Source organism: Magnolia sinica, chromosome 15, assembly GCF_029962835.1.
Source record: "Magnolia sinica isolate HGM2019 chromosome 15, MsV1, whole genome shotgun sequence".
In the NCBI taxonomy this organism is placed as follows: Eukaryota; Viridiplantae; Streptophyta; class Magnoliopsida; order Magnoliales; family Magnoliaceae; genus Magnolia; species Magnolia sinica.
In genome coordinates this window covers 4818255-4826974 of record NC_080587.1, presented here as the reverse complement: position 1 = coordinate 4826974, position 8720 = coordinate 4818255, and the positions used below count along the sequence as shown (strand labels likewise).

At 40.8% G+C, this 8720-nt stretch overlaps 1 non-coding gene across 1 annotated transcript; it reads left to right on the top strand.

Moving 5' to 3' along the window:
- The first annotated feature begins 205 nt into the window (after nt 1-205).
- On the top strand, nt 206-312 carry LOC131228463 (small nucleolar RNA R71). The gene has a single exon (XR_009162966.1). It is a non-coding gene; the product is annotated as a small nucleolar RNA R71 (small nucleolar RNA).
- The last annotated feature ends 8408 nt before the right edge of the window (nt 313-8720 follow it).

Here is an 8720-nt window from a genome sequence, read left to right as displayed (position 1 = left end):
CTCCTTAGATTGAGTTGGTCTAGACGTGGTGTTTGATTTTGGGTAATAGTCCCAAGATTGTGTTTTTTCAGCCAGACTGTCGAGGTAGTCCCATACCTCGTCGACATCTTTATTAATGAACTCTCCATTACACATTGTCTCGACCATTTGGCGCATGGAAGATGTCAGCCCATCGTAGAAAAAATTTGTAATGCGCCACGTTTCAAATCCGTGTTGTGGGCATGAACTGACCAAATCTTTGAACCTTTCCCAACATTGGAAGAATGTTTCATCTTCCTTTTGGGCAAAGTTCATGATTGCTTTTCTGAGGGTAATTGTTTTATGATGTGGGAAGAATTTTTTTATGAATTCCCTCTGCATGTCGTTCCATGTGCCAATGGATCTAGGACGCAATGAATGTAACCACGTCTTAGCCTTCTCTTTTAAGAAAAAAGGAAAGAGTTTCAGCCTGATTGTATCCTCAGATATATTAGGAAAACATAATGTAGTTATAATCTCATCGAACTCTTTCAAATATAAATATGGACTTTCTGATTCAAGTCCATGGATTTTGGGAAGGAGTTGGATAACTCCTGGTTTGATGTCCATTTGTCTTGTGTTTTCAGGAAAAATCATGCATGAGGGCGTACTCACTCCCGCCGGTTATTGATAATCTCACAAAGTACGAGGCGGAGGTGCCTGATGCACCTCATTCTCATCTTGGGTATCCTCCACCCTGGGTGGAAGTAGAGGAGGTTGGTATTCAGCCATAACTTCAGTTAACTCAGGGGATTTCGAGTGGTGTCTAGTCCTGCGATGGATAGCCAACCCCTCAACTAATCCTCCTTTAGTCAAGAGACGTCGAGTGTTGTTACGGGCCCACTTGGGCATGAAACACTCGTAGCCCTTAATCAAATTCGAAACCTAATCCTAAGAAAGGAAAAGAAAATCTAGAAAGAAAGAGAGAGTTGGAAAGAAATTACCAAATTGAAGTCCCTCAGTTAAAGACCTGCAAAATAAAACAAAATAAATTAAATTCTAAAAAGAGAAGAAAATCCTTAAAAAGAAAGATAGAAGTAAACTAGTTTCTGAAAGAAGAGAGTCATAAACTAGAAAGTAAATTACTAAAAGAGAACTGAAAAATAGAAAGTAGAGAGAAAGCTTACCGAATTAGAAATTTCTACCTTAAAAGCCTACACAATAGGAAAGTTAGTTTCTAAACAAAAATTCTACAAGTATAAAATTTCTAAAAAAAAATAAATTAGGAAACAAAGTTAGATTCTAAAAGAGTTAAAATTAGAAAGTTTCTAAAAATAAACTATTTCCTACAAATAGGGAAATACTAGAATTAGAAAATTTCTAAAATTTAAACCATAATTTTAAAAGTAGAAAAAGTAGAGAAATTAGGAAGGAATTACCAATTTAGAAACTTATGTCAGGATCCTACAAAATAGGAAAACAAGTTAGTTCTAGAAATCAAATAAAAATCTACAACTAAAGTTAGTCAAATTCTAATCTTAAACTAATTCTAAACTTAATTAATTTCAGAGAATCGCAACCGTCGGTCCCCGACAACGGCGCCAAAAACTTGTTCACTCCCCAAGTATAGGGTTGTGATGTAGTAATAAACTCGGTAAGAACGAGGTCGAATCCCAAGGGACTGATACCTGTACGTAATCTGAAAATAACTAGAACTGGAACTAGATTAAGATGTAATCTCAATCGAATGATTTTTGAGGAATAATAGTGAAATACTAATCTAAAACTTAAGGAATTCAGAGGATCCACTTGTAGAGATCAGGGAGATCTTATGCCTGCATCAGGAATCATGGAAATTAAACTGAACTTACTTGATCTAGTTTTCACGAGATGAAAGGTATATGAATTAGAATAAATTCCATCACCAAACCATGCCCAGAAGACAAAGTAAACAACAGAATTAAACTAATTACCAACCAATCAACATGTTATGAAGGTTAGGAAAGATACCATCATCCAACCATGCCCAGGAGATGATGGTGAACAACAGAGCTTCTGATGTCATAAACATCAAAAGGGAAAAAGAAATATTCAAAGTCATTGCAGACCCATTGTAATTTCAGTCACAACAGACCATTAAGGACTAAGAAAAACATTCCGTTAATAATCAACTAAAATCAAATTCAGTTCATGAATTTAAATTAAAAGCATGAAATAGAATCTCCCATCTCGCTACAGGCTTCACCTCTTAGCCCTAGTTAAGAGGTTTAGCCAACCATGATTAGGCTAATGACCTTAGGAGTCATAAAAGAAAGAAAGAAAGAAAAAGACAGCAAAGAAGATCAGGAAAAGAAAAAGAGAATAAAAAACCTTAAGCTCTCCCTGTCTTCTTGTTCCAGCCGAACCGTTGCTCACGTGCAGCTCCCCCCTCCCTCCTTCCCTTCTCTCTTCCTCTCTTATAGGCAGCCCGGCGTCCCTTGGTATCGGTGTGCGAAAAGGGAGACTCCTTGCTGCTGTAGGCAGTCAGGAACCTCTGCAGATAAGTTGGCGCGGAAGTCTCTTTACGCAGCAAAAACGGATCCTCCCAACGCCCATGCTCCTGTAATCCTGCTCGAGCGAATAACATCCCTTGGGACGTTTTCGAGTGGCCTACACGATGGACGGTCCAGATCGGCCGTCCGATCATCATCATGGGCATATAATAGTCCCAAAACCAGTCAGCAACGAAAGTGGAAACAGGGCCTGCGTACGCCAGTGACCCTGTGACGATGGTGGGGTCCATGATCGGCTTCAAATGAGAAATCCAAACCATCCACCGGATTTCTCTCAGAATTTCGGTCGGGAAAGAGAGGTTTTTGGCCATCCGTTGATGTGGCCTGCAGAATTATCACCTGACCGTTCGCTCCGCGTCCGAACGGCTGAAATCTGTTCCATACTTCTTCTAGGAAAAATTCCACCTAGGTGAGGGTCACGCCCTCCCTCTGGACTTAATGGGTGGTTCAGATGGATGATTTGGATGAAAGGTGGGCCCTACTATGAGAGATCAGCGGACGCACCAGCGTCCGCTGTTGCTGCTGCAGAAGGAGTCGGGTAAGCCGACTTTAAAAAGGAATCTTGGCCCGGTGCGGCTCGCGTGCGGACGTGTTGTGTACACACACGTCGCACGTGGGGTCCACTGTAATGCGTGTGGTCGATCCACCCCGCTTATTCCTCCCTTCTTGTAGATTGAGTGGTTGAGGCCAAACTTGAAGAATATCCAGCTATCAGGTGGGCCCCAAATCGCTGTTTTATGGGCTGATTTAACTGTTGGGCCACTTCCATAGTGATTCGAGGGCTGAAATTTGATATGTATGGTTAATTTATGGCCCTCAGGCCATGCATGCAGTTTTGAGCCAATCAGATGGCCGGAACTATGTGATCTTGCATTCTTCACTAATTTCGGGCCTCTTTAACGTGAATGACTTGATTTTCTCGGATCCCTGGCATGTAAATTCTTCAGTCTTGGTTCTCTTGAGTGTGTCCCTTGCTCTGATGTCTTCGGAGTATCAAATCTACGCTTTTAGTACTATTTTTCAGTCCACGCTCCTGATTACATCCTGCAATAAAAACACAATTAAAATATGACATTAAGCACTATCATGTACGTAAAATCAGGCAATAACTGGGGTCTGATATGTAATATTTGACCCTCAACATCACGACCCACCTATGTACACAATGGATGGTCCAGATTTCTGAAATATGAGATGGGTGGGCCCCACTGAGCAAAACCGGTGGACGCTCGTGCGTCCACTGGTGTGCCTGTGTGAGAGAGACGGGTCAAAGGCCCTTGACCGGTCTTGATGGTCTGGTGCGACGTGGGAGTGCTCTGGCTATGCACTCTCACGTCCTTATGTGGGGTCCACTGTGATGTTCGTAAGAAATCCGCCCTGTCCATCCATTTTTTTAGCTCATTTAATGCGTTGAGACCAAAATTGAAGCATATCCAGATATCAGGTGGGCCCCGAATTAACAATTCATGGGCTGATATGTCCGTTGGGTTACTTCCACAGGAAGCTGAGGGCTGAAATTCGACATGTATGGTTAATTTGGAGTCCTCGGGCCAGATATAAAGTTTCGAGCTGAACGGATAGTGAGAACCCTATGATCTTGCATTTTGGACGATTTTTAGGCCCGTTTAACGTGAATGACGTGATTTTCTCGGATCTCTGGCATGTAAATTCTTCGATTTGGGTCCCCTAGGGTTCGTTTCTCGCCTTAGTAACTTCAGAGTATTAAATCCACGCTTTCAGTACCCTTTTTCAGTCTAAGCTTGTAAATTCACATTTCAACAAAAATACGATTAAAATAGGTCGTTAAGCATTTTCATGTACACAAAATCATGTGATAATTGGAGTCTAATATACAATATTTAACCCTCAACACATCATTATCAAATATGTCCGAAAGAATGTGAGATACTTCAGAGGCAGGTGGATGAATTGATCTGTAACGGTCTTTTGAGAGAGAGCACGAGCTCATGCGTCATGCCAGCTTTATTAATGCCGAAGAAAGATGGGAGCTGACGCATGCGTGTCGACGATCAAGTAATTAAAAAGATTACCATTAAATATCGATTTTCAATCTCATAATTGGAGGACATGCTTGATATGTTAGAAAGTGCCAATATGTTCTTTAAACTAGATCTGAGGAGCGGATACCATCAAATTCATATCCACCCCATCGATGAGTGGAGAATGGTATTCTAGACCAAGGAATGATTATATGAGTGATTGGTCATGCCCTTCGGTCTATCAAACGCACCAAGCACTTTTATATGTCTGATGAATCAAGTATTGAAACTATTTATTAGCCGATTTGTGATGGTATATTTTGATGATATCCTTATATATATATATGTATATATATATATATTCAGAGTGAGACGAATCACTTAGAACATCTCAGGCAAGTGCTACAGGTCCTGGCAGTTCACAAATTGTACTTCAACTTGAAAAAGTGCATTTTTTAACAAACAACTTGTTGTTTTTAGGATTTGTTGTAACATCCACGGGCATTTGTATATACGATGAAAAGGTGTGAGCCATCAAGGAATAGCCGATTCTGATAAGCATTCATGACGTGAAGAGTTTTCACGGGTTGGCGACATTATATCGTCGATTTGTGAGGAATGTCAACACTATAGTCACACTCATTACAGATTGCATGAAAAAAAGCCCGTTGTAATGGATGGGTGAGGTCAACAAGAGTTTTGCTGAAATCAAGCATCGATTGTCCACAACACCAGTCTTAATTTTTTCCAGTTTCGACAAGCTGTTTAAGCCTCATATGTCGAAATTGGAGGAGTTTATCATAAAAATGCATCTACAATAAGAAACTTAGTGAAGCCCGAAAGAAATGGTCAACATATGAGCTTGAGTTGTATGCAGTGATTCAAGCGCTACGACATTGGTGGCATTATCTGATTTAGAGAGAGTCTGTTCTCTACATTGACTATCAAACCTTAAAGTTTATTAATAATCAAGCTAGCGTGAACCGTGTGTATGATAGATGAGTTGTATTTTTTCAAGAATTCATGTTCGTTCTAAATCTAAAGTAAAACAAGGTAGCTAATGCACTTAGCCACTGTGCATCACTACTTGTTACGATGAGCAATGAGGTGGTCAGCTTCGACTGTCTCAAAGAGTTGTATGCCTAAGATGAGGACGTTAAGAATGCATGTATGAGGTGACAGGAGGGTCATCCCAGTTACCTACATATGCAAGACAATTTCCTCTTTAAGGGGAATCAACTATGCATCCCTCAAAGTTTTCTGAGGTAGCAGATTATCTAAAAGTTACATGGAGGTGGCCTTGGTAGATACCTTGGGTGAGACAAGACGCGAGCTCTTGTTGAGGAACGGTATTACTGGCCGCAATTGGTATATGATGTGAGTAAAACAGTGAAGCATTGTCATGTTTGTAAGACCTTCAAGGGGCACTCTTATAATATGGGCCTCTACACCCCGTTATCTGCGGATGACGGTCCTTGAGAGGACTTATCTATTGATTTTGTGCTTGGTCTCTCACAAACACGGCGTAGCATGAATTCAGTGTACGTGGTGGTAGATCATTTCTCAAAGACAGAGAACTTTATCTCATGTAAGAAGGATATCAATGCAACACACATGATGAATCTATTTTTCAGAGAGGTTGTGTGGCTACATAAGGTTCCTAAGACCATTGTTTTTCACCGTGACACAAAGTTCATTAGTCACTTCTGGTAAATTTTGTGGAATCAGTTCTGTACGCGACTTCAGTTCAGTAATGCCTACGACCACCTGCAGACCAATGGAGACTAAAGTTGTGAATCGCATGTTGGGAAACCTCTTTCGGTGTATTTCACATGACAAACTGAAGCAGTTGGATTTGTCCTTGTTGATTGGTCCAGCTCTTCCGGTGCACAGTGAGTGTGCGTGCGATGGATGCGCACGCTACTCAAGGTGGGGTCTACTTGGATGTATATGCGAGATCCGTTCCGTTCATCTCTTTTCTCATATCCTTTTAATCATGGGGAGAGAAGTTGAGGCACATCCAGATAGCAAGTGGGCCCCAAATCACGGTTTTAGTGGCTGAAGTATTTATTGAGCCACTTCCACAGGGATCCGGGAGCTGAGATTCGACGTGTACGGCTCGTTTATGGTCTTCAGGCCATGTATGAAGTTTTGAGTTGAAAGAATGGAGGGAAGCCTGTGATCTTGCTTTCTGGACGTCTTCCAAGCCACTTGAGTTTCAGTTTCTCGGTTTTCTTGGGTTTCTGGTATTGATCTTGGTCCCCTGAGTCCCGTCCATTGCCTTAGTGATTCTGGAGCGTCAAATCCATACATTTACCACCCTTTTTCAGTCCAGGCTCTTAAACACACCCTGCATTACAAACACGATTAATTCAGGCCGTTAAGCAATATCATAATCGTAAATTCATGTAATCAATGGGGTCTAATATGCAATATTTGACCCTCAACACTTGTCTCAAGCCGAGTTTGCATTCAACAATATTATGAATCGATCGACAGGAAAGTCCCTGTTCCACATTATTTATGGTTAAGTGCCCCTCCACACACTTAACTCGGTCCCTTTGCCCAAGCTCACGAGCATGAGCATTGCAGTAGAACATATAGTAGACCGAATCGTGGACACTCATGCGGATGTGCAAGCCAAGTTGCAAGTTTCAAACGATAAGTAAAATGAACAAGCCAACAAGCATCGATAGCAAAAGGTGTTCAAGGTGAGCGATAATGTTATGGTGCATCTACGTAAGGAGAGATTTCCGACCGGGACATACAACTAGTTGAAGAACAAGAAGATTGGACTGATATTGATCCATCGAAAGATCAATGACAATACTTCTATTGTTGATTTTCTAGATGACATGGAGATCTCACTTACTTTCAACGTTGCAAACCTGACCGAGTATCATGACCCAAAGTTGGACGAGAACTCGAGGTTGAGTTCTTTCAAAGCGAGGGGACTGATGTAGAGCGGGTTGTAGACACTTTCACGGCAAAGATGGACCAGACAAGGCTTGATCGGAGGTGGAAACGATCTGGATCGTCAAGACCTTAAAACAGTTGTATCTCGCAAACTGAGATTAGTTTTTCAACATATTATATATGATTTTGGGGTAGGAGAACTTAAGTCAACCAACCCTGCTGTATGGGGTTACCCACATTAGATTTACGAGATTCCACCAGATCGACGATTAAAAGTCCCGTTTAATTACGCTTTTATTATAAATAGTAAGTTTTACTTGGAATATAACTTTTGATCCATTGAGTTGTAGAAGTAATGCCCAATATGAAAAGGACTTAAAAAATTAGGAGAATAAAGTGGTTACCCCAAATTGGATACTTACTATTTTTAGCTGAAAACCATGAAGTCTAGTAGGAATAGAGGTCATCTGTACTATTTATAAGTAACTTTTTAGGGTGTTGAGTTGGAGTCTAAAACCCATTTTAGGTTTGAGTTCCTTATTTAAAGAATTTTAATTTTATTGTTTTATTATCAATAACTTATTTTAAATTTATTAGAAATTATTTATACTGTTATCCCTCTGGGATTTGAGGAAGCTATCCCTCTGGGATTTGAGGAAGCTACGTGAAGAGTCAAGAAAGCTCACGGATTTGGAGTAGATATTCCTGAGGTATACATTGATCGAACTCATCACGTCCCTACAGCCCCATCATGCCAATTCAACCATCAAGTGGGCTATCATGCGAATTTGGAGGTTTGTGTTGTGGCCCACTTAATGATTAGATTATCCTAATCTTTTAGGTGCCCAATTTTTATGGCGGAGCTTCTGGACGGTATAGGTGCCGTACAAGCAATTTGATGGTATTAGTCGGATCTAGTGTCCTTGTACACAATAAAGGGCATCAGGGTCATTTGGTACATATTCCTCCGGGACCTTTTAATGCAGTGTGTAAAAACAATAGGTTTTTTTTTTTTTTTCGTTTCTAAACGGTTTTGGATTGGGTAGGAGCCCCTCCAGTTACCGGTGGGTGCTGGAAAAGCTCTGTGGGCCCTACCATGATGTAAGTGTTTTATCCATGCCATCCATCCATTTTTTCCTTCTCAATTTAAGACATGAACCCAAAAATGAGGCAGATCAAAATGTTCAGTGGACCACACCGCAGGAAACAGTAGAGATCGAATGCCTACTGTTAAATAGTTCATAGGGCCCACTGTAATGTTTATTTGCCATCTAGTTGATTAGGTGATACAGAC